We start from the raw sequence: 22,685 nt of genomic DNA on the forward strand, positions 1-22,685 counted from the left end.
GCAGAAGAGCAACGGAAGTACAAATACTACATACGAGTCTATAATTTTAAAGTTGACTATTCATTTCAATCTCTCTAGCGACAAGATGACGTAAAGCATGAGGCTTGAGTCCTCTGTAGTTTTGTTTTAAATCCACTTTATGCACAGATAGGCCAATAGGGACTGGACATACAGTTCTAAGTGCGATCCGAACCACTATGTGCCTCCACCCGGTATTGAACCAGGAATGATGTGTTACAAGGCAACGTTAGCAAAGCATGGATCTGTTCTTTATTTCACGCACAATTTCGACTGTTAGGTTATCTATATAGACTATACGAAAGTTTCAATATAACCACGATACAAACTCAGAAATTCTGGTTTCAGAGAGCATCATCTCAATATCTAAACCTGAAGTAAAATGAAAATTATGATATGTCACTTGAAGACTCCGCATAAATTTCCATTCTCCCCCACACCTAGAAAAATTCTGAAATTCCGAATTTTTATACTACTGAAGTCTGGATACGTTCAAGAGTTTCTATTCTTTTGAAAAATGTGTTTAGTTGCTTAAATACAACTTTATGATGGAGTTCACTAAACTCAAAGAAGAACCAATCCAGAATTTACTTGATTATATACAGGGTATATATAAAGTAATCCAGGTAGTGGCCCGAATGAAAATGGGGCCGACCTGTGCCTTCGGACTGAGGGCCGTCATTTCCAACACCTCCTGTAGGCAGTGTCTTGGATATTACTACAGTAAATAAATCTGTGCTTACTTGATCTTTTCATTAGGTATAGTTTTCTTTGAGGCAATACGGGTATAGTTTTATTTGGGCCACTCTGTTTAACTGTTTTCTTTTTCAGGAAACTTATTGTCGGTGTTTTCTTCTGATTTGAAATTGCTTTACGTTAGGTCGCAGTTTTGTTCCTACCATTGAACTGGAAGCATATCAGGTTCTTGAACCTCTCAGCATAAGCACGTGCTTATATTTATGCAAATGGACCAAGACATTCGCAACTCTCGCTCTGCTCTCGGTTGTCACGTCCTGAAGGGCAGGGAAGGCCAAGCGCTCCTGCGTGGACCACGATTACGGAGTGACACGAGATACCCCCCGGGGGTTTCCCTTGATTGCTCTGATGGATGAGCAACGTTTCTTGCTTAATTAATCAGCAGCCTTTTGTTCTTCCATCGGCGAGGTTTCCAGGTCGGGGAGTATGGAAGAAAGTAAGGCACCCATTCTGCTTCGGCTTCGGCCAGTTCCGAACCGCGATCCGTGAATCAATCAAAGGAGCTGCCAAATGAGTTGGAATCCACGAACGTTTTTATTATTCTCTTCGTGATGGATGAACGTTGCTTCGGGCCGAGCTTTGTGGGAGTTGTGGTTGTCAGTGGAGCCCAGTCGAATTGTACAAGAACTTGCAATATTACCTGGCTCGTTCCTTGCACTGCCTCTGGCATTCATGTTTAACATTTTTATCAGTGCTCCACTTGATTTCACTTAATCTACGAAGGAAGAGAATCGCCGAACTGCATGAATTATGATCGATTCAGAAATATGTGTTACAGTTCTAGGGTGTGTCACGTACCTTTAAGTCTGTTTAGGAATGTATCCTTCTTTCCTCATGACGTCAGCAAAATACTCTGGTAATCACCAGTCGTGGAAAAAAAGAACATCCTGTTTTACCTTAATAAAAAGTTTAATCTTTGTGAATGAACTTAACAACAATTTAGAACGTTAATTGTTGATTGATTTAGTTGGTGTTTTAAGTTCACTTTATGCACAGTAATGCCAACCGGGACTGGACCTACAGTTTAAAGTGCGATCTGAATCACTATATGCCTCCACCAGGACCCCTTGATTACAAGGCAACGACGATACCACTGCGCCATCGGGGAGGCCTTTAGAAACTTTAATTAGTATTGTTCTAGATATTTACGTATATATTACAGTTATCTTGATGCTATATTCCTTTTTTTATTGTTGATAAATCTCAACTCAACTCAACAAAGATTTATTGGACTTACAGCTTTACAGGTGGCTGTTTATGCCCAGCATACATTATAAGTACATAAGATACATTTTTAATAGAAATTTTACACACAAAGTACATAAACGCTCTTAAATACAATTTTATATAACTACATTAACTCATTCAGTAACAGAAATATATTATAATTTTATATCAGCTTTTCTCAAAAAAGCAAGCATAACATATAACATTCTAACATCTGGAGCATACAACATTGAAGTCATATTAATGGGGAAAGGAACATTATTTTTTGACAATGTTTTGTATAAAGTCTTTCTTTTCTCTGAGTGAATTGGACAATCCAAAATAATATGATGAACATCACCCCTTAAATCACCACAGTCACAATTCGGACATTTTAAAATGTGTATTTTAAATAAATGATGATATGTTCCCGCGTGACCACTTCTTAGTCTATTTATTTAAACAATTGCATTTCTTGAACCTTTGCAATTATAAAACCAAGGTTTTTTTCCTAGTGTAATCAACATAAGGACGATAACTTTCACAAACACTTTCTAATGAATTATTACACCATAAGTTCCATTCTTCAAAAATGTTCTTCTTAACCCTCGGCAAAAGATCTGTGTAATGCAATGGTAACTGACTGGATTGTTTCATTCATCTGAGCAGCTTGTTTTGCATATCTGTCTGCTTGTTCATTTCCGTAAATATTAACGTGTGATTTTACCCACACATAATGAACTACTTTTCCATTGCTTATTAAGCTATTAGTTGCACGAAGACAATTGATGACATATGGTGATATTTTAAATATTTTTTTTTATAATTAGATTGTATTGCTTGCAAAACACAACTAGTATTAGAAATTTCTGTTCAGGAACTGTACCAATATAAATCAAAGATTGATATACCGCATATATTTCTCCTGTAAATATGGATGCCTCTACTGGTAACCTAAACATTTTTGATATATTTCTTTCAGTATCATAAAGAGCTGCTCTTACTCCACTTTCAGTTTTAGACCCATCTGTATATATGTGATAAAGGTCTTCCCAAGATTCTCTAAACTCAGCTGAATGATTACACTGGGGAACAAAAAAAAGGTTTTATTTTGCGGCATAAAGTTTAATAACAGTTTCAGCACACAAAACAGCTGTTATTGCCAATTGTATGATTGGTTCAGTTGAATTGACTCCAGTTATAAAAAAAACACACCATGGAAAATATAGGAGGTAAAATTACTCTACGCTTTCCTCGGTAATATCAAAATTTGATAATGGGCTGAAATTCCCATAAGAAACTTATTTATTTATTTGTAAATTGTTGCTAGGCAACTTATGAAGCATTGCTAGGCAATATATCGGACACTCAACAAACCTTAAGGAAGAATACCAAAACATTAAAGTGGTTTTAGAAAAAAATTGAATATGCTGAACATAAGTGGCTTGTGTGTGTGGATTTGAAGATGGTGATTTTTGTTACTAGGACAGCAAAGTGGGTACACAAAGTATCCCTGTTTCCTATGTTTGTGGGATAGTCGTGCTAGAGAAAAGCATTGGACGATAAAAGTTTGGCCCCCAAGGGAAAATATTAGTGGGAAAAGCTAATATTATTCATGAACCGCTGATAGATAGGGACAAAATCATCCTTCCGCCACTGCATATTAAACTTGGGTTGATAAAACAGTTTGTCAAGGCCTTAGATACAAGTGGTGATTGTTTCAAATATATATGCCACACTTTTCCAGGACTAAGTATTGAAAAATTGAAGGCAGGAATCTTTGACGGACCACCACAAATTCGTACACTCATAAATGATGCCAATTTTACAACTTACATGTCTTACATCGAATCTGAGGCCTGGCTGAGCTTTGTGTCCGTCGTCAAAAACTTTTTGGGGAATCACAGAGCAGAAAAGTACCCCGATATATTTGGAAATATGTTGAAAAATTTTTAGAAATTGGGAGCTAATATGAGTGTGAAGATACATTTTCTACATAGCCACATTGACAGATTCCCTGAGAACGTTGGTGATTTTAGTGAAGAATGGGGAGAAAGGTTCCATCAGGATATAAGGATAATGGCAGAAAGGTACTCGGGACGGTGGGATCGCCACGTGATGGCCGACTACTGTTGGAGCTTACAGAGGGATTGTCCTCAAAAGCAATACAGCAGGAAATCGTATAGAAAACGTTTCACATAGTTTGTTACTTCATTGTGTACATATTTTCTTAATTATTTTGATCATAGGCCTATATAAATTTATTTTTATAATAATGATTGTAATCACAAAAATAAATATTAAATTGTTGTTGGAAGTTCATTAATATGTATGTCTTATGTTTCCGCCATTTTGGTTTATTGCATTTATTTCATAAATTAGAGCCAATTCAGGAAATATATTATTATATCATTATTCAGCAGCATGAAATTGCCCTAAATTAGCTCTCAAACACTGTGCCGCAATTTCACTGTTCCCCAGTGTTATATTTCGGGAAATATATATTTTGAACTGGTTGTGCTGGAAATTCTAACGTTGATAAATCTCTCAGTTTGTTCAATTATGTTGCCAGGTTGTCATATGAAGGTTAGTCTATTTGTCCATCTGATACTAGTTGCCTGTGACATCGTAAATATTTGACAAAATAAAAAACGAACAAACACGATATTTCAATTAAATAACAAGCAACTACAATGTAATGTCTAGGGCATTACAGATGTTTGGGAAAAGGCACATAAGTCACAAACTAGGATTTCCTGTTGCTTTCATTGGGAGAAGTCACATTGACTAAATTAAGGAAATATAAGTATAATTTTATATTGGGCATGTGCAAAGACTCTAAACAGTCATCATCCAGCATTTATATCATGTATGTAATGTTTGCTATTGCAAGAATAAACATAAGAAATGTCCGCTGTAAACTTATATATATTTTGACTTACGTGCTTTTTCCCCGAACAGCCTGGTCGTATTACTTGTATTCCTTGTTTCCAGTGAGTGGACTCAACTCAAAGACTTGTTTTACAATTTTATACATATGTTGTGGATCCATGACATACGACAATAGATTGTACACATATAGACCCTGAATATATTCAGCTGAAGACATATCGCAATGATTTTGTAACATTTTGGTAATAGCGATCGCTTAGCGATAAATTGTTATGAAGGTGCATTTTATCCTAACTAAAAAAAATCGTTAACGTTCATAATTATAAAACTTGGTTTTATTGATTGATTTGCTTTATTTTACTTCGCTTCTTGTGCCACTTATGGCTAATTTGCGAAGATGGGGATGAGTGATGATGATATGATTTCTTCATATCATCACTCTTCCTCATATTCGCGATTAACCAAAAGTGGCATAGAAGCGAAATAAAATAAACCAAATCAATTAATCGTATATTTGTCACGCACACAATCTAAATCCAACATCTCAGCATATAACACAAAATAAATTAGTATGTGAAAATAATAAGCAAATTGTTGGGTTGACCCGAGCCCCAATAGTCCATAATACGTTGACGCCCCTAGTTGTTTGGTTTAACAACAATAATGGAAACACAATAATGGAATGGAAAATGCTCATGACGAAGTACAGTCGAGAGAAAATTATCATTGTTAAGGTTGAGATTCATACAACATACACTGTATCCTGAAGACGAACTTTGTATCGTGTATTGTCTTGAATTCTACAAAATCTCCTGCTCCTTCCCAATTCTCTCAACTGCTCGCACTGTGAGACTGCAGTACTCCGTAGCATCACAAGGGGACCACTTGAATGTCATTATTTTTGGTTAGTATCAGTTTGTGTTGTTTTAATTAATCTCCAACAAGTGTGCAGATTAATTGTTTCTGTTCTTTAATTAATCTTCAAGAAGTGTAAGTAGTAGTCGAATGCATGGGTGGTAATTAATTTGCATATAATTAAGAACAAATCTGCATAATTTGAATAAATTTGCATATCATTAGAATAATTTTCATTTATGTATGAGCATATTTACAACTTTTATGAAAATATTAATATTAATTTTATGAAAAATATGTAAATAGAAGGTAATTAGCGTTACTCAATGTTATGCATATGGTTTTATGTTAATTACTGTAAAGTATGTAATGTATGAATCGATAATAATTAATGTTTATAATATTGAAAATAAGATTTTACAGTTTATTATATGATAGGAATGGTGGTAATGGCTAATGGTAAAGGTCCAATTACGATTTAGGACGGTCCCGGTACTCGAACCCACGATAATGGTAATAATTATAGTGTACTAAGTAATAATAATAAATGGAATGTAAGACAATGAGCGGGGACAACAACTACTAGTGTAGAATTTATTTGATTTACATAATATGCTCTAGTGAAACGTGTTCGTTTTATTTCTACTATATTAAAACCGTCCGCTAATTATGCTCATCTGTATGTTATAGGAATTTTAGGATGATTCTTCAAGAACTGAAATTCTCTCCTAAGTGTAAAAAAAGAACTTTTATTAAGTTTCCTCCTTACTCTTATCTCTTTCCTACTATAAATTCCTAAGCAGACCCTTAATGTCAGTCATAACTACATTGAAATTACGTACAAATCATGTGTCATAATGTCGGTGCACACGTGGTTGAAACCTTGTTGTAATTTGCATTGCTTTCATCCCAGTGGGCTCTCTGGTAGTCGCTGCACTGTATAATCCACGATGTGAGGCGGCGGCCTTATTTGATCTGCGCGCAGATTCCGGTTCTTGTTCTCTGTTATCTCTTCGTGGTCTGTCAACATTGTCAGGTTTCTCCATTTTAAAGTGTCCTAACCATCATCTGACTGCGCTCACGTTACCAATTCTTTGAACCGTAAACAATTTCGAGACGTGTATGACTTCGATAGTGTCACATCCTTCATCTTAAGAGATTGAACAACCACCGTTTGTTTCATTGGCATACGAGAGCTACCCTATCCCCTCACAAAGTATCTTAATGCCGAAGACTTACTGCGAGCAATCATTAATAATAATAATAATATTAATAATAATAATTTATTACTTATTATCTTTATTAATGCAGCTGTGTTTCGGCCACTTGAGCCGCTCTTGCAACCAACCCTTGTTCATAGGAAAGTGACAAAGAGAAATTGTTTAATTTTTTAAAAAAACACATAAAGATGATAATACATTAATATGATTGATTGATTTCGTGTTTTAAGTCCACTTTATGCACAGTAAGGCTAATTGGGACTGGACCTACAGTTTAAAGTGGGATCCGAACCACTATGTGCCTCCACCGGGTATCGAACCCGGAACCCCTTGAATTCAAGACGACGACGCTATCACTGCGCCATCAGGGAAGCCCAATAAATTAATATGTATTATATATTTTACATAATATATATTATAGATATTTTATTTATTACATAAGTAGGAGCATTTAGAGAGTTCACAGCCCTCATTTGGGGCTCGAATCATCATGTGGGGCTCAGTGTTGCCAACTCACCCCACGAAAATTTCACCAACTGATATTTTGAAGCCTTTTATGATGTATTTGAGGGCAGAGTTGGCAACACTGTGGGCCCACTGTAGCTTTTCATGTCTGGCAACACTGCCGTAGACAGAGTTGGCAACACTGTGGGCTTTTACTGTAGCCTTTTATGGGGGGGGGTTTATTGCCCCCCCCTGTTTACATCTGGCAACACTACCGTAGATTTGACAGTGTTGTCAACCTACTGGGTTTTATCACTGTAAACTTTCATCAAAGGACCTGAGGGGCCCATGTACCTATGTCTGGCAACACTGTTGGGGGCACAGTTGGCAACACTGTGGGCTCACTGTAGCTTTTTATGAGGGGGGTCTATTGCCCTCTGTTTATGTCTGGCAACACTGCCGTAGATTTTCTGACAGTGTTGTCAACCTACTGGGTTTTTCACTGTAAACTTTCATCAAAGGACCTGAGGGGCCCATGTACCTTTTATGTTTGGCAACACTGTTGGGGGCACAGAGTTGGCAACACTGTGGGCTCACTGTAGCCTTTTATGAGGGGGACCCATTGTCCCCTTTTTACATTTGCCAACCCACTCTACAAAAATTCCACTATATGATCTTTCACTGGCTAAGCTAACCTACAAATAGTGGCAACACGAGGCTCGAATTATTATTTGAGGCTCGAATTATTATTTGAGGCTCGTCGGTGCTGCCTACCCATCCGAAGAAAATTCCACTATATGATTTTTCACTGGCTAAGCTAACCTACAAATAGGAATTGGCAGCACTGACTTATAAACCCACTGGGTCCTCTTGGCATGTTTTTTCATGATGTGTTGCTAGGCTATTGAGCATCTTGGCGTATACAATGTATATATTTTGAGAGGGGGGTTATGGCTTTTTATGCTGTACGAATACTGGAAGCTTGACAGTGACAACCAACAGAGTAGGTAAACCTACATCCAGGAACTGGCAACACTAGTTTCTGACAGTGAATTTGAAATAAAATATTAAACAAAATACATGAGTAAGCACTGTGAGTACAAATAGTACCAGTGTTATGCCCCCAACTCCAACTGGGCAACTGGGGGGAAATAATTGTACAACAATTTGTACCTAATTGTACAACTTAGGCCGTGTCCGGATTGGCAAGCGCTCCGTACTGTTCTCTCCCGTTGCTCTCGAGTGCCGTCGAAATCACGTGCAAGTCGTCCGAATCTGCATGTCCCCTAGTACGGTTGTTATTTTTCTTGCCAGATGTCAGCCCGAACTTCACCTACCGCGACCTGGGGCGCAGGCGCACAGTGCGGAAGCAGAAGGTAGACGCCAAACAAACGTCACAATGATTTCCACCTATTTACTAGTTATATTAAAAATGTAACGTGCTATTTTATTATTTACAATTTTTCTGCATTCATTATCGATAAACTGTTAAAGTATCATTGAGTTTTACATCGTCTAATCAGTAAATGTTGTCTGTACAAAATGAAAGTAAGAATATGGCTGCCAAGCGCAGGGTCACGGCGAGTTCAAGCGTGCATCTGTCGCGCCTCTCTGCTCTCCCCTCCCCTCTCACGTCTGCCGCGAATTCGGACAACAATGTAAGCACATGTTTTTACGTTCTCGTAATACTAACCTTGCTCCACTGATTTTAAATTGCTTCCATCCGCTTTTTTTTTTCTGTGTTATTTCCGTATGCACGCAACATTCGCTTTCAATTCAACCTGTGAGCTGTATAATGAAACACAGGAGTGTTAGTATAGCAGGCTCCGAGTTTACAATTTATTAAATTAAACAATAATTTATGTAAGAATATACTTGTACTTACCGAACACAAAATAATAAAAACACATGTGAATGTTTGCGTGTGTTCATGTTATATGACGACTGAGTAAAAAAATAATGTTGACTCCCCCGAAAGATAAAGTTTCTAGTTCGACATCAGATGCATGCAAATTTTATGTTTTGCTCTCCAAAATCTTGATCATACAGCAGAGGAGAAAGGGGGGGGGAGAGAGGGGAGGTACTATCAGCGCCATCTATTAGCAAACAATAGAAATAAAAAGTAGGTCAAATTTTTCAACACCCAAATATTTTAAACGTCCTCGCGTAGTAATACGATCTAGCTGAAGACGTTTAAAAGAGTACTCTTAGTCGACGAAGCTAATTGCTAGGGCCCTTATATTACTAAAATATTCTTTAATTTGCATAGTTCTCATACCGCCATATGTTGTTCTAGTTGACTTCTTCCAAAAAAATGCTAATTAGCGAGAGTTAATTAAGCAAGGCAAGTAAAAGAAGCAAAATAGAACAACATATGCCGGCGTGAGAATATGAAAAAATTCGATTCAGAGGTGGATCGAATTAAAATTGAAGGATATTTTGCATTTTTTCCCTATAATATACAAAACATTTACCATACATAATCTTTTCTATTTACAACAGTATAAAATAAGAAGAATGTGTGACAATATCCATATTAACCCATTCGCATACCTTAAATAACAATATTTTTTTGCCATAAAATACCATTTAAATTTGGCTATCTCTCGCACAGCAAGACAAGATGTCAAATATTGTGAAAACTATTCAAGCAATTTTATATATTGAAGTGGAAGTACAGTAATAAGTTTGCACATATGCAGTTTACTTGAAAAATAATTAGAAACTCACCTAATAAATTTGATCACACACTTTTGCATTCTATTTCTATTCCTCAACCTATATTTTTCCTGCCACAGCCACCTTTTTCTTATTTTCACTACATTTTTTAGTTTCATTAACACAATCACAATCACAGAATCTTCTACAACATTTTTATGCAACATGTTTGCAAGACGTAACAAATGAAGGTTTGTTTACATGAGAAATTACTAAACAAAACACACTTGAAATGGTATAAAAAACTTGAGCAGCGCAAACATACGCGTCATAGATTTGAAAGATCATACAACCTCTGCCATCTATTGAATGAAAAAGGAACTACGTGATGAAAATCGGGAAGCTGTCGATTCTGTATAGAGGGAAGATGGAAAAAGAAAGCTCTACGGAAACTGACGCTCTTGACAATATTGTACACCCGTAAAATTACATATAAATAAGACTTAAGCGTATTATTCTGCTTTGATGTGAAATTTTGCCAACCTGTCAGCTGTAGTGTTTTAAGTGACAAGCGACTTGCTCAAATATGACGCTTTTGACAATATTGTACACCCGTAAAAATTACATATAAATAAGACTTAAGCGTATTATTCTGCTTTCATTTCAGATTTTACCAACCTGTCAGCTGTAGTGTTTAGGTGACAAGCGACTTACTCAAATATGACGCTTTTGACAATATTGTACACCCGTAAAAATTACATATAAATAAGTCTTAAGCGTATTATTCTGGTTTCATTTCAGATTTTACCAACCTGTCAGCTGTAGTGTTTAAGTGACAAACAACTTGCTCAAATATGACGCTTTTGACAATATTGTACACCCGTAAAAATTACATATAAATAAGACTTAAGCGTATTATTCTGGTTTCATTTCAGATTTTACCAACCTGTCAACTGTAGTGTTTAAGTGACAAACAACTTGCTCAAATATGACGCTTTTGATAATATTGCACACCCGTAAAAATTACATATAAATAAGACTTAAACGTATTATTCTGGTTTCATTTCAGATTTTACCAACCTATCAACTGTAGTGTTTTAGTGACAAGCGACTTACTCAAATATGACGCTTTTGACAATATTGTACACCCGTAAAAATTACATATAAATAAGACTTAGGCGTATTATTCTGGTTTCATTTCAGATTTTACCAACCTGTCAGCTGTAGTGTTTAAGTGACAAGCGACTTGCTCAAATATGACGCTTTTGACAATATTGTACACCCGTGAAAATTACATATAAATAAGACTTAAGCGTATTATCTGCTTTCATTTCAGATTTTGCCAACCTGTCAGCTGTAGTGTTTGGGTGACAATATTGTACACCCGTAAAAATTACATATAAATAAGACTTAAGCGTATTATTCTGGTTTGATGTGAAATTTTACCAACCTGTCAGCTGTAGTGTTTGGGTGACAATATTGTACACCCGTAAAAATTACATATAAATAAGACTTAAACGTATTATTCTGGTTTGATGTGAAATTTTACCAACCTGTCAGCTGTAGTGTTTAGGTGACAAGCGACTTACTCAAATATGACGCTTTTGACAATATTGTACGTATATTGTATTGTATAGGAGGCTAGAAGCATATAATTTGACGAAAAAAAACCCAAGTAAGGTCTTAGAGAATAGTTAATAGTTAAAAAAAAAAAAGTGAACAATTATATTTTGCATTGCACACCATTTGATATTAAATAACATACCCCCAAAAAATCTCTGCATTATGCGTTCTGTAAAAAATTGCCCTACGTGCCAAACTGCTGTGTCAAGTAAACATTTTCAAAGGCACTGTCGTACTTGTGTGCCGGAAAAGCGAATATGTGCGACCAAACTGTGCTCTAAGTGTGGAAAAAATATTTCTATTGCCAACTTCAAGCGACACCAGCTTACTTGCAAGAGCACTGGAACATCTCTACCGCAACCTTCCAAGCGAAAGGTAGAAGTAACCTCCCTCGATGCATCGCCACCTGCCAAACGCGTCAAGCTGGCGAAGAAAGCAGACCAATTTGCGTTTGAGCATTTATTAGAAGATTTTAACATAACATCAGACAGCTTCTGCGATGTGCGTAGTTTTCTGGAGAGCGAGCGAGCTAAGATAATATCCATCCTCAACGATGCATTGGCTACACACTCCACTAAATTCTATGCTGTGCTATGCTGCAAGTATAAGAAACCGTCTGATGAAATATATAAATTCTTCCATGCCACAAAAGCAAAAACACTGCATCAGGCAGATGTCACTGACCTCGACAGCATCTACGGCAAGTTTGTCGAGAAGCTTGTGGCAAAGCACGAGGAGCATCAGGCTGAAGGCTCGGGCGGTTCGCTGTGTGGCGAGCCCCACAAACTTCGTCTGAAACTTAACAAATTCCTGCCACTGGCAGGGTCTAGCTATATTGCCCTGCCACCCGAGGTTGAAGCAAGGAAAGCTGTTCTCAATATTCAGAACAAAGACACCAAATGCTTCCTCTGGTCGGTGCTGGCAGCATTGCACCCTATACCTTGGGAAAACCACTCGTACCGTGTTAACCACTACAAGCAGTATGAGTCGGAACTGGAGGATGCAATGGCCGAGATTGCCTACCCTGTAGAAGTCTCGCATATTCGCAAGTTTGAGGTTCGTGCTCGTGACTTGTTGGGCCTGCAATTAAGCATCAATGTTTACGGTCTCACCAAGACAAACATCGTCTACCCTATTCGGGTAAGTGATGTAGATGATGATAGTGCACAGCAAATTGACCTTCTTCTTATCAAGAATAACACCTGCCACCATTATACGCTTATTCGCTCTTTTTCCAGACTTGTTTCAAATCAGAAAAATAGACATAATGGTCACATCGAGGTGTGTCGCAGGTGCCTGTCCACTTTCGACAACCAAGGTCCCAACATTGCTGCTGAGAAGCTAGCTCGCCACATGCTCTACTGTGGTACCAACAAGCCTGCACGAACTATTCTGCCCGAACCTGGTGCAGTAGAGTGTTTTCGCATGCACAGTGCTATGGTGAAGCATCCTGCCTATATTGTAGCAGACTTCGAGGCCTTTCTTCAACCTCTGTCTAACTGCGAGCCCAACCCCGAAACATCCTCTACCATTCCTTTCCAAATCCACGAGGCCTCGAGTTACTCCTATGTTGTGGTGTGGCGAGACCATATTGCCTCCGAGCCCTATGTGTATCGCGGTCCCGACCCGGTCAAACACTTCCTGAAGAAAATGCAACAGGAAGCCATCAAAATAGGGAAGGTGCTGTTGGCCCCCAAGCCCATGCTGCCTCTGTCTCCGGAAGACAAGCATCAGCACGAAATGGCTCTAAATTGTCCTGTTTGCAAGTCGGTCTTCACTGACGATAACAAAAAGGTCCACCACCATGACCATTATGGGACCGGAAGCTACATTGGCCCGTGGTGCAACAGGTGTAACTTGAGAGCCAGGGACCCGCGCTTCATACCAGTCTTTTTTCACAATGGCTCGGGATATGATTTCCATCACTTGGTCACACATCTAGGGTACGACGATGCGAGAATCAATGTCCTGGCACAGAACGAGGAGCGTTATATTAGCATCAGCAAGCGGGTGCCGATCCCCGACTCAAGCAGGAGCATCGAGCTTCGGTTCCTCGACTCTCTGAGGTTCCTCCAGGCAAGCCTGGATGCTCTTGCTGGGAAGCTCAGAGACGACCAACTAGCCATTACCACATCAAGTTTCCCGAACTTAGATGTCGCACTCATCAGACGTAAAGGGGTCTACCCCTACGAATACGTCACCGACCGTTCCAAGTTCGAAGAAGAGTTGCTGCCTCCCCAGGATAAGTTCTACAGCCAGCTGAGAGGTTCAGGTATTACCGACGAGGAGTACAAGCATGCTCAGTTTATGTGGGTCGAGTTGGGTTGCCGAACTTTCGGTGATTACCACGATGCATACCTGAAGCTTGATGTGACGCTTCTTGCTGATGTGTTCCAGGCGTTTCGGGCGACTGCGATAAACATTTACAACCTGGACCCTGTATATTTTTACAGCCTTCCTGGACTGGCATGGTCGGCCATGCTCCTGCTGACTAAAATTAAACTTTCACTTATCTTCGATGTTGATATCATGCTTTTCATCGAGAGAGCTATCCGGGGCGGCATGGTCCAAGTGTCGCAACGCTTCGCACACGCCAACAATTACCACATGGCCACTGGTTACGACCCCTCCCAACCATCAAGCTACATCATGTACACTGACGTGAATAATCTTTACGGGCACTCCATGATGCGGCCACTCCCAACAGGACAGTTTGAGTGGGTTGATCCTTCCAACTTCGACGTTAAAGGTTTTGACGATTCGGAACATGGGTTTTTTGCCGAGGTGGACCTTGACTTCCCCGAGAAGCTGCAGGATACATTCTCTGACCTTTCGCCTGCTCCGGAATTCAAGTGTCCACCTGGCTCGGATCAACCGAAGCTCGTCATGGACTTGGAGCCCAAAAAACGTTATGTGCTACACTACCGGAACCTCCAGTGGTTAATACAGCAAGGGGTCTCGGTCAAAGCAGTTTACCACGTGCTCTTGTTCAGGCAGTCTCCATGGTTGAAGCCGTACATCGAACTGAACACCAAACATCGCACTGATGCCACTTCGGAACTTGATCGCGATTTTTTCAAATTAATGAACAATGCGGTATTTGGGAAGACCATGGAGAATGTGCGAAATCGCGTTGATGTGAGGTTGGTGACGAAGAAAACAGAATGTCGTCGACTTGTTGCAAGCCCGCTGTTTAGGTCTCGAACAATTTACAATGAACAGATGTCTCTGGTTCACATGAACCGGTGCGAGGTGCTACTCAACAAGCCCATCTATGTGGGAGCTGCAGTTTTGGATCTGAGCAAGTTGTGCATGTTCGAGACATATTACGACATACTACGTGCACACTACAACCACAATATCTCGCTCCTCTACACAGACACAGACAGCTTGGTGTACCATGTTCGCACGGACGATGCGTATGACGATATAGCCAAAGTTCCAGCTCTTGTCAAGCTCTTCGACACATCGGGCTATCCCCAGCTAAACCGGTATGGAATTCTACCCCAGAACAAAAAAATACCCGGCAAACTCAAGGACGAGAAAGACGGGGATGTGATTGTGGAGTTTGCTGGACTTCGTGCCAAAGCCTATGCGATCCGGGCTGAGGGCTCTGTAACAAAAAAGGCAAAGGGTGTAAGCAGGCAAGTGGTTCGGGAGCACCTCAAGTTTGAGGATTACCTCGAGTGCCTCAGAACAAAATCGCCCATTCTACAAAAAGAGCATCGTATCCAAAGCGTCGATCATGTGCTTACAACTAATATTGTCAGGAAAGTTGCTCTGGATGCACACGACGACAAGAGGTGTATTCTTGAATGTGGGGTCCATACACTTCCGTGGGGCCACTATCGCCTCCAAACTAGTAAGGCCTGCCCAGAGTGCAACAAAAAATAATAGGCAATGCGGAAAAAAAAATCAATTTTAATTTACTTCCACTTCCTCGATTACATGCATGGCACAGCAAAATTAAACTTCTGGAAACTGCTAATTGCAATTTGTACTTGTGTATATAAAATTCCACATTTCTTATTGTGTGCTATTTTTTTTAAATTTTTTTTGTATCTAAAACTGTTCAGTTACTCTTTCATTCTTGACGTCATACACAAATGTTTTCTCTGCAATAAGAATGACACTGCACAGAGTATCTGCAGGCAAGGCGTCGTGGAACTCGCATACAATCTTGATGTTGGTACGATCGTTGACAACCACGTGCTTCCTCTTAGATGTGTTGATGACGAACATGGGTCTGCGAGCTATGAACTCGTTGGGGTTGTAGTACACGTCCACATTGCTGGAGGTCACTCTCTTGTAAGCTGTGTACGCCTCGTAAAGTTTCAGGTAATCGTTGTTCGTAATGTTTAGATTGTAGTTCTCGCGTGGGAAAACTTCATTCCTACCATTTTTGAGGTAAACATTCTTAATTTTGCAATTATCGAACTGGCTAGAATCTTTCTCTTGGTTATTATCTTTCCCCGTCTGGAAGAGCACAACGGTAAACTCAGGCATATCGTACCGGATGCTGTTGAACTGCGTAGTAACATCAAATTCAAAATGGCTGCCGGAAGCAGGTTTCTGCACGCACTGGTAGCCGTAAAATTGGATGGGTACTTGGGGGTTCTTCAAGATGTCGGCTTTGTACTTGAGACCGTAATTAGATTCGTATTCTACCACAGGTATGCGCAGCTCCATGGACTGGATGACGCACTTGGCAGCGTCGGGTAGTGTGTTGGCAAGTGCTGCACCGTCTGCACCCAAGGTGCTGTAACGCATCAGCACATCGTTGTCGTTGGCGCTTCTGCGAAAAGTGACGCGTAAACCACCCTTCCACATAATCTCCGTGTAGTCGGAGAAAAAGCCTGGAAGCAAGCGCATGGGAAACAGTACTGTGTGGCTTTGAGTTTTGATTTTTGTATCTGCTTCGAATCCCCCTGCCTGGTAGTATGCTGCATCCGTCTTGGAGAGCTTCAGTGTTCCCACAGCTGTAGAAGTAATCCCGGGGTAGTCAACCCTATCGATGACGGTGCCATGCTTTCTAACTTCCACTTGCGAGAACAGATGCGGCACAAAATTGTCCACAAGTCTTAAATTTGCATTGGCGTTAAATGCTTCGCCGTTGTCTCTCTTCACCACATCAAACTTGATATACAAATCAGCTCTGTGAGGGTGAATAAACCCATCCCCGACGTCCACATCGTATTCGATCTCCCTGTTCGGTTCGTTCAAATTGGCAAACGTGCGACGATTGGGTGGGAAGGACTGCAACTCGTAACTTTCGATTTGCTCCATGATTGTTATTTATTATACGTTAATCTCCACGACGGCGGTGGTAGTAGCTCCGGCAAAATTCACCACCTCCCCCTTCTCGTTTGTCACTGCCAATTCTATGTTGTCTATGCGATTACGAGATATAGGGAAGTATATCGGTGGTGAGGGTGTGTATATAATCGGCTCCATGAATTCAGAGTTTGGTTTGAACGTAGCGATGATACCTGTCTGCTTGTGGCTGCCTGGGATGCCATCCGAGGATTTGGTGACCATGCCTTCTGCCACATTGCAATGTATGTTCAGAGTCTCGATGGCTAGAAATTTAGGAATGTTGGCACCGATGTGCTTGATGCCAGGTTCGAGCTTTGTGTTGTTCTCGAATCCCAGAAGCTCTCCAACAGTGCCTAGGTCTACTGTTTCTGTAGCAGACACAATTTCAACTCTGTGAGTTACAGAATTTTGAGATAGCAGTATATTTCTTGGCAATTGGGCTTGCAAGGTAGACAGATTGTACTGCCCTGGTGTGATAACTATTTTTTTATTTCCAACAGTAATTTTGTTATTGTGCTCCGTGACATTGGGTATCAGGTACATGCTGTAGAATGCACGAAGAGCAATAGATTTAGGATAGATGATGTCGTCATGCAACGCGAGTTTCAAGACCGAAGTCTCGCCGGTGAGATGGAACACTCCCATGGTGTTTTAGGTACCACAATGCTTTCTGAAAATGCTCCACTGAGGGGTTATTTATTTTAGACATGTATGCGAGAACGGAAAGGCATAGGTGGCCGCAGTTAACATCGGTGAAACCCTGGATGCGTTTGTCATTGTAGTAGAGGTTGGCAACACTGAGATACTTCACCAACCTGGTAGGCGGTGTGCCACCGAACGAATCGAAAACAAATGCTTTGTCATCGTCAATTTTGAGGTAGCATATCCAATGTGTACCAGGATTTTTGTAACTGTCCAGGTTGACCACGCCATACTCCTTTTTCTTCACAGCAGAGGGTAGAGAATCGGACATGAAAACACCCCTGAAGTTCCTTATTCCCAACAGTTCGATCAGAGATTCAATATCGAAGTTGGACAGGGCTTCTTCTTTTTTTTATATTTGTTCAAAGCATCGAGGTTGTTTTTTTGCTTTTTGGTCACACCTTCCCCCTTCTTTTCCATAGCCAGGTTGTGACGTTTCTGTTCTTCCAGCTCGGCCTTGTTCTTTTTTGCATCGATGACGGTTTTGGCGATAGCGGCACTGCCTCCAGCCAAGCTGCCCACTGCACCCAAAGCTGCCAAGATGGCCGGAATGCTGAATATGAAACCTCCAATCTTCTGCTGCTTCCGCGAATGCTGCAACTTTTTCAATTGTGGAGTGCTGAGCAGCAATTTCATTCCGTGTCCTTTGGACAAGCATGAACGTTTCTTCTTGAGTTGTTTCTTGGTGAGTAACCCATCGAGGGCACCCAGCGTTTTCAGATTCGAATATGGTATCTGGTACACGACGCCCTTGGCCTTCATGATGTAATTTTTTTTTTACGGTATGTTATTTTATATATGTTCAGAGATTTTTTGTTTTCTCTCCCGTATAATTTTTTTACGGTATGTTATTTATATATACTTTGCAGCTATTAAACAAATTCGATTATGTGCTTTGTTTTCTTACCAAGAAGTTCTTTTGTCCCCTTGTACACGATTCGAGTTGTGTTCTCGATTAAAATGGATAGCTTCTCGTCGGATAACATGCCAGCGTATCGATCTGGTAAAAATAGACTGTATTGTCCGTTGAGCAACAGACGTACTTTAGGACCAAACTGGGTTGCAACAATTGAACCAGAAGTTATTGCATAAGGTTTGTCCACTTCCAATTCCTGAATTTTTATATATTCGATTGACAAATTTAGCATTTGTTTTAATGCCTGGACGTCACTAATTTTTTCACTCATATCGAAGAAATATTTTTTTGGTCTCGTAGATTTTTTACAGTATGTTATTTATAGAAAAAATTTCGGCATTGCCTAATGCGATCAAGTGATCGATGATCCTGCTGGTTTCAGCATTTGAAGCATACCAGTCGTCTGTATATCGTTTTCTCCCCTGTCTCCACTTGTGAAGTTCGTCCATCTTATCAGCCAATTTTTCATCAGCAGCCCGAAAAAAAAGCATAGGGAGAAGAAGAAGATTTTACATCGCTTATTTTTCTCAGATGATCCAGAAGTAGCATTTCACAGGGCAGGCAAAATTGTGGTGTTATTTTAACTAAATCAATAAGCTTTTTAACATCCTCGTGACTATCGTCGAAAGTAAATGTAAATATTTTGTATAACACTTCTGTTGGTAAGTCTGTAGACATTTTTTTACTGTATGTTATTTAATTACAGCCCCCACCCCAATTTTTGTTTTGTATTCATGGCAATGGTCGTGCCCAATGCTGCAACCCGTTCACCCAGCGAGGCGTCTCTGCTGACGAGTCTCCCGAACGCGGCATGCTCCAATTTTCTATCAGCATCGTGACGCGCATCTAAATTCGTATATGTGTTGTAAGCAATGTCGTGATCCTTGCATGCAGCATCCAGCAGATTTACCCCCTTGTCTCCTCTCTCCAGTCGCCGTTCCAGTTTAGTACCCGGTCCGCAGTATTGGTAACCTGGTAGGTGCATCTCGAAGGGTAGCTTGTTGATGATGTCGTTCACGAGACCTCGACCCTCGGCCACATTCCAGAATTTGGGAGGCAGGGTGTTGATGATTTTGATAAGGTAACCTATACCTTTATTGTCGTTGACAATAAAGTTGCTAAGCTTGGTGCTAATCATGTCCATGATGCCCGCCTTCTCGTTGTGGAAGTTGCGATTGCCTGCATTTTCTTCGCCTGCGATAACCAGCAATCGATCTACAAGCTTCCTTACGTTGTCTACCCAAACAAACTCTTTAGGTAGGGTATTGTAGAGTTTGACACCGCTGCCAGTTTTAATTTGGTTCCATATTGGCTTGATGAGGTTCCTGTATTTTTCTCCACTGCTTGATTTTACGCGATTCTGTGTTGCATCGTTGTTTTGGTACAGGGCATCCGTCATAATTAAAATTTCTGTGTAACTTTGGTAATCCTCGTCTGTATAATCTTTAGGTTGCTTTTTGGTGATAAGTTCCCACAGGCCCACAGTGCCAGGATACCTAGTCCAGCTGTTCTTCTCGCCCAAATTAATTTTCACGTCGTCACCTTCGAACGTAACTTTTGACTTTCCAATTTTCCAAACCACACCCTCGTTAGGTTCCACAGAGGGGTACAATCCAAACACCTCGTCCTTTTCAAATTTCCCGGTGCTCAGGTAATCTCTCGCCAACGGACCTAATTCAACTACCTTGTCCGAAGAGGTACTGCCTAGAACCTGACGTCTCAGAGGTGCAGCTCCAAGTTCGAACGGGGTAGTGTGAATACTGGATATGGGTGTAGGCACAGCATAATTTCGAGCAGCAAGTGGCACGAGCTCGTTGATTAAATCTTTATTTTGCTCGGTAACATCTTTGATGTCTTTACCTAGTCCACTTATAGCATCGATGATAGGTTGGTCCTGTCGCTTTTTCTCTTCGTAAATTCCGCGATTCTCTGATTTCCAACCCCTGAAGCGTTTGGCCAGGTAGTCGCGCAGCTTCAAGTTGTCGTCTGCGAGTTTGCGTTTCATCATTTGTTATTTATAATACGTCAAGACGTTTCTTGTAACGTCGCAACGTTTAGAAAGTTGTTTATTTTGTTTCTGTATTTTCCGTCATTGGGTTTCCTCGTCATGTCTATCGTGGCGAATCCGAAATCATCTTGATTCCAGCATGAAGAGCAAAATTTGGAAAACTGATTGTAGTTCATGTCCCCGCCTACATAATCATCGCAAGCATGTTTTAAATTGGTGTGGTCTTGACGAAACAAGCAAATAAAATTAGCGTTGTCTCGGAGAAGCTGCTTGGGAATTTTAGAAAAAGTCTGAGCAAGATAGAAGCAGTCCATGCCTCTGTGCCGCCCCTGTGTAAAAAAATTGCGAATTTCGTTATGGTTCTCCAGGATGACATCGTCGAAGACCACCACCGAATTTTCGTGGCAGCAGTCTAGCGGCATTACTTCGGAGGCGAAAGTAGCTATGCTCAGCCCTTCGTACAGTTTTGTCAGCTGTTGATATTTTGCTTGCTCCAAACTTTTGGAAAAAACATACAAGTGCCTGTTCTTCCAATCTAACCAGTCGGGAGCAAGAAGAAAATTATCAATAAGTAAAGTTGTTTTCCCACACCCTGAAGGTCCGACAATAAGGCAGCGAATGTTGTCCGGCAACAGTTCGCCGTTTTTCCTAGCCTGACGCTCCGGGGGAAAATCTGGCAGTCGCCTCACCACATCCCAAGCACCCGTTACACAATCACCTCGTTTGCGTCGATCCAACTTTTTTCCTCGAGTCCCAACCATTTCACCAACAGTTTGTCACCTTTTCTACGTAATACTTTTTCGATAAGATACGTATTGGGGTATTTTGTTTTGGAGAGTTCCTCCTCGTAGAATCGCCCTTTCAAAATTTCGTCGCGATTATCTTTTATTATATACGTGTGACGGTTACCGGGTAACAATCGAGCAACAGTGAAAAGTTCCGTACTCCAGTTTTTGGTAAAGCCTTTTTCAAACATGCGCTTAAATTTACTAATTCTTACTTGGTCTCCAATTTTGAATTTCGGTTTTTTGTTAGTGGGCCGGTACTTGGGACAATAAACAGTAGAGATCAGTCGTGCCTCATCAGACTTGCTGACATCGGCAGGCTTCATGCGTATCGTGCTATGCAAACTGTGATTATAGTCGTTTACGAGTTCCGGAAGCACATTGACCCACTTGTGGTTACCTTGAAGCGTGAATCGTTTCCACATGCGTGTTTTGAGAGTACGGTTAAAACGTTCCACTACGCTGGCTTTGATGTGACTGAAAGTCGAGTAATGTTGAATATTTTGCTTCTGAACAAACCGTTGAAATATCGAGTTGTAAAATTCCTTTCCGTTATCCGTTTGAAGAAATCGAGGTCGCCTGCCACTTTCATTGAAAATAGTTTTGAATGCTTCCATTACGCACACACCTGTTTTAGCCTTGAGGGGCAAAGCCCACGCAAATTTTGAAAATGTATCTATAACAGTAAGAAGATACTTGTATCCTTTGTTGATTTTATGTAAATTTTTTAGGTTGCCGCTACTCATTTCCACAAGGTCAGCCTGCCAAAGATCATCCACGCGTTTGGTCACCACCGCCAGTCGTTTGTAGTTTCGTCGTGCAGGTTTATGCAGCTCGTTCACGATACCCTGCCTAGACATGGCGCGAAAATAAGAATATAGCCTGGATGGGATTTCTGGCTGCAGACAAAGCTGGGTTTTCTATATACAGCTTGTCACCTATTTCTATGTCGATAATTTGAGTGGCATCTTCGGCATAGGCTGTCTCGCGACTTTCGGGGTGTGTGAAATCGACCAGCTCAACTCCTCTTATTTTAGGCTCGTCGCCAATGTTCGTCACGGTCATAATTGGGTAGTGGGTTGCGTGAGGCAAAGACCAGTAGGAAACCTTGACGAACTGAAGTGTGCCAGCGAGGAAAAATTGATGATAGGCTTTTGCAGGAGTCAACATGTAGAGTTTGTAACCTGGATTGAAAGGGGAGGAGAACTCTCTGTTTGGTATGCTGTACAGTTCGATGACAATCGTAGACTTGAGATTGTCGATGCCGGCATTTAGAGTGTTTACGT

This window comes from Lepisma saccharinum, chromosome 25, assembly GCF_977018435.1.
Source record: "Lepisma saccharinum chromosome 25, izLepSacc3.1, whole genome shotgun sequence".
In the NCBI taxonomy this organism is placed as follows: domain Eukaryota; kingdom Metazoa; phylum Arthropoda; class Insecta; order Zygentoma; family Lepismatidae; genus Lepisma; species Lepisma saccharinum.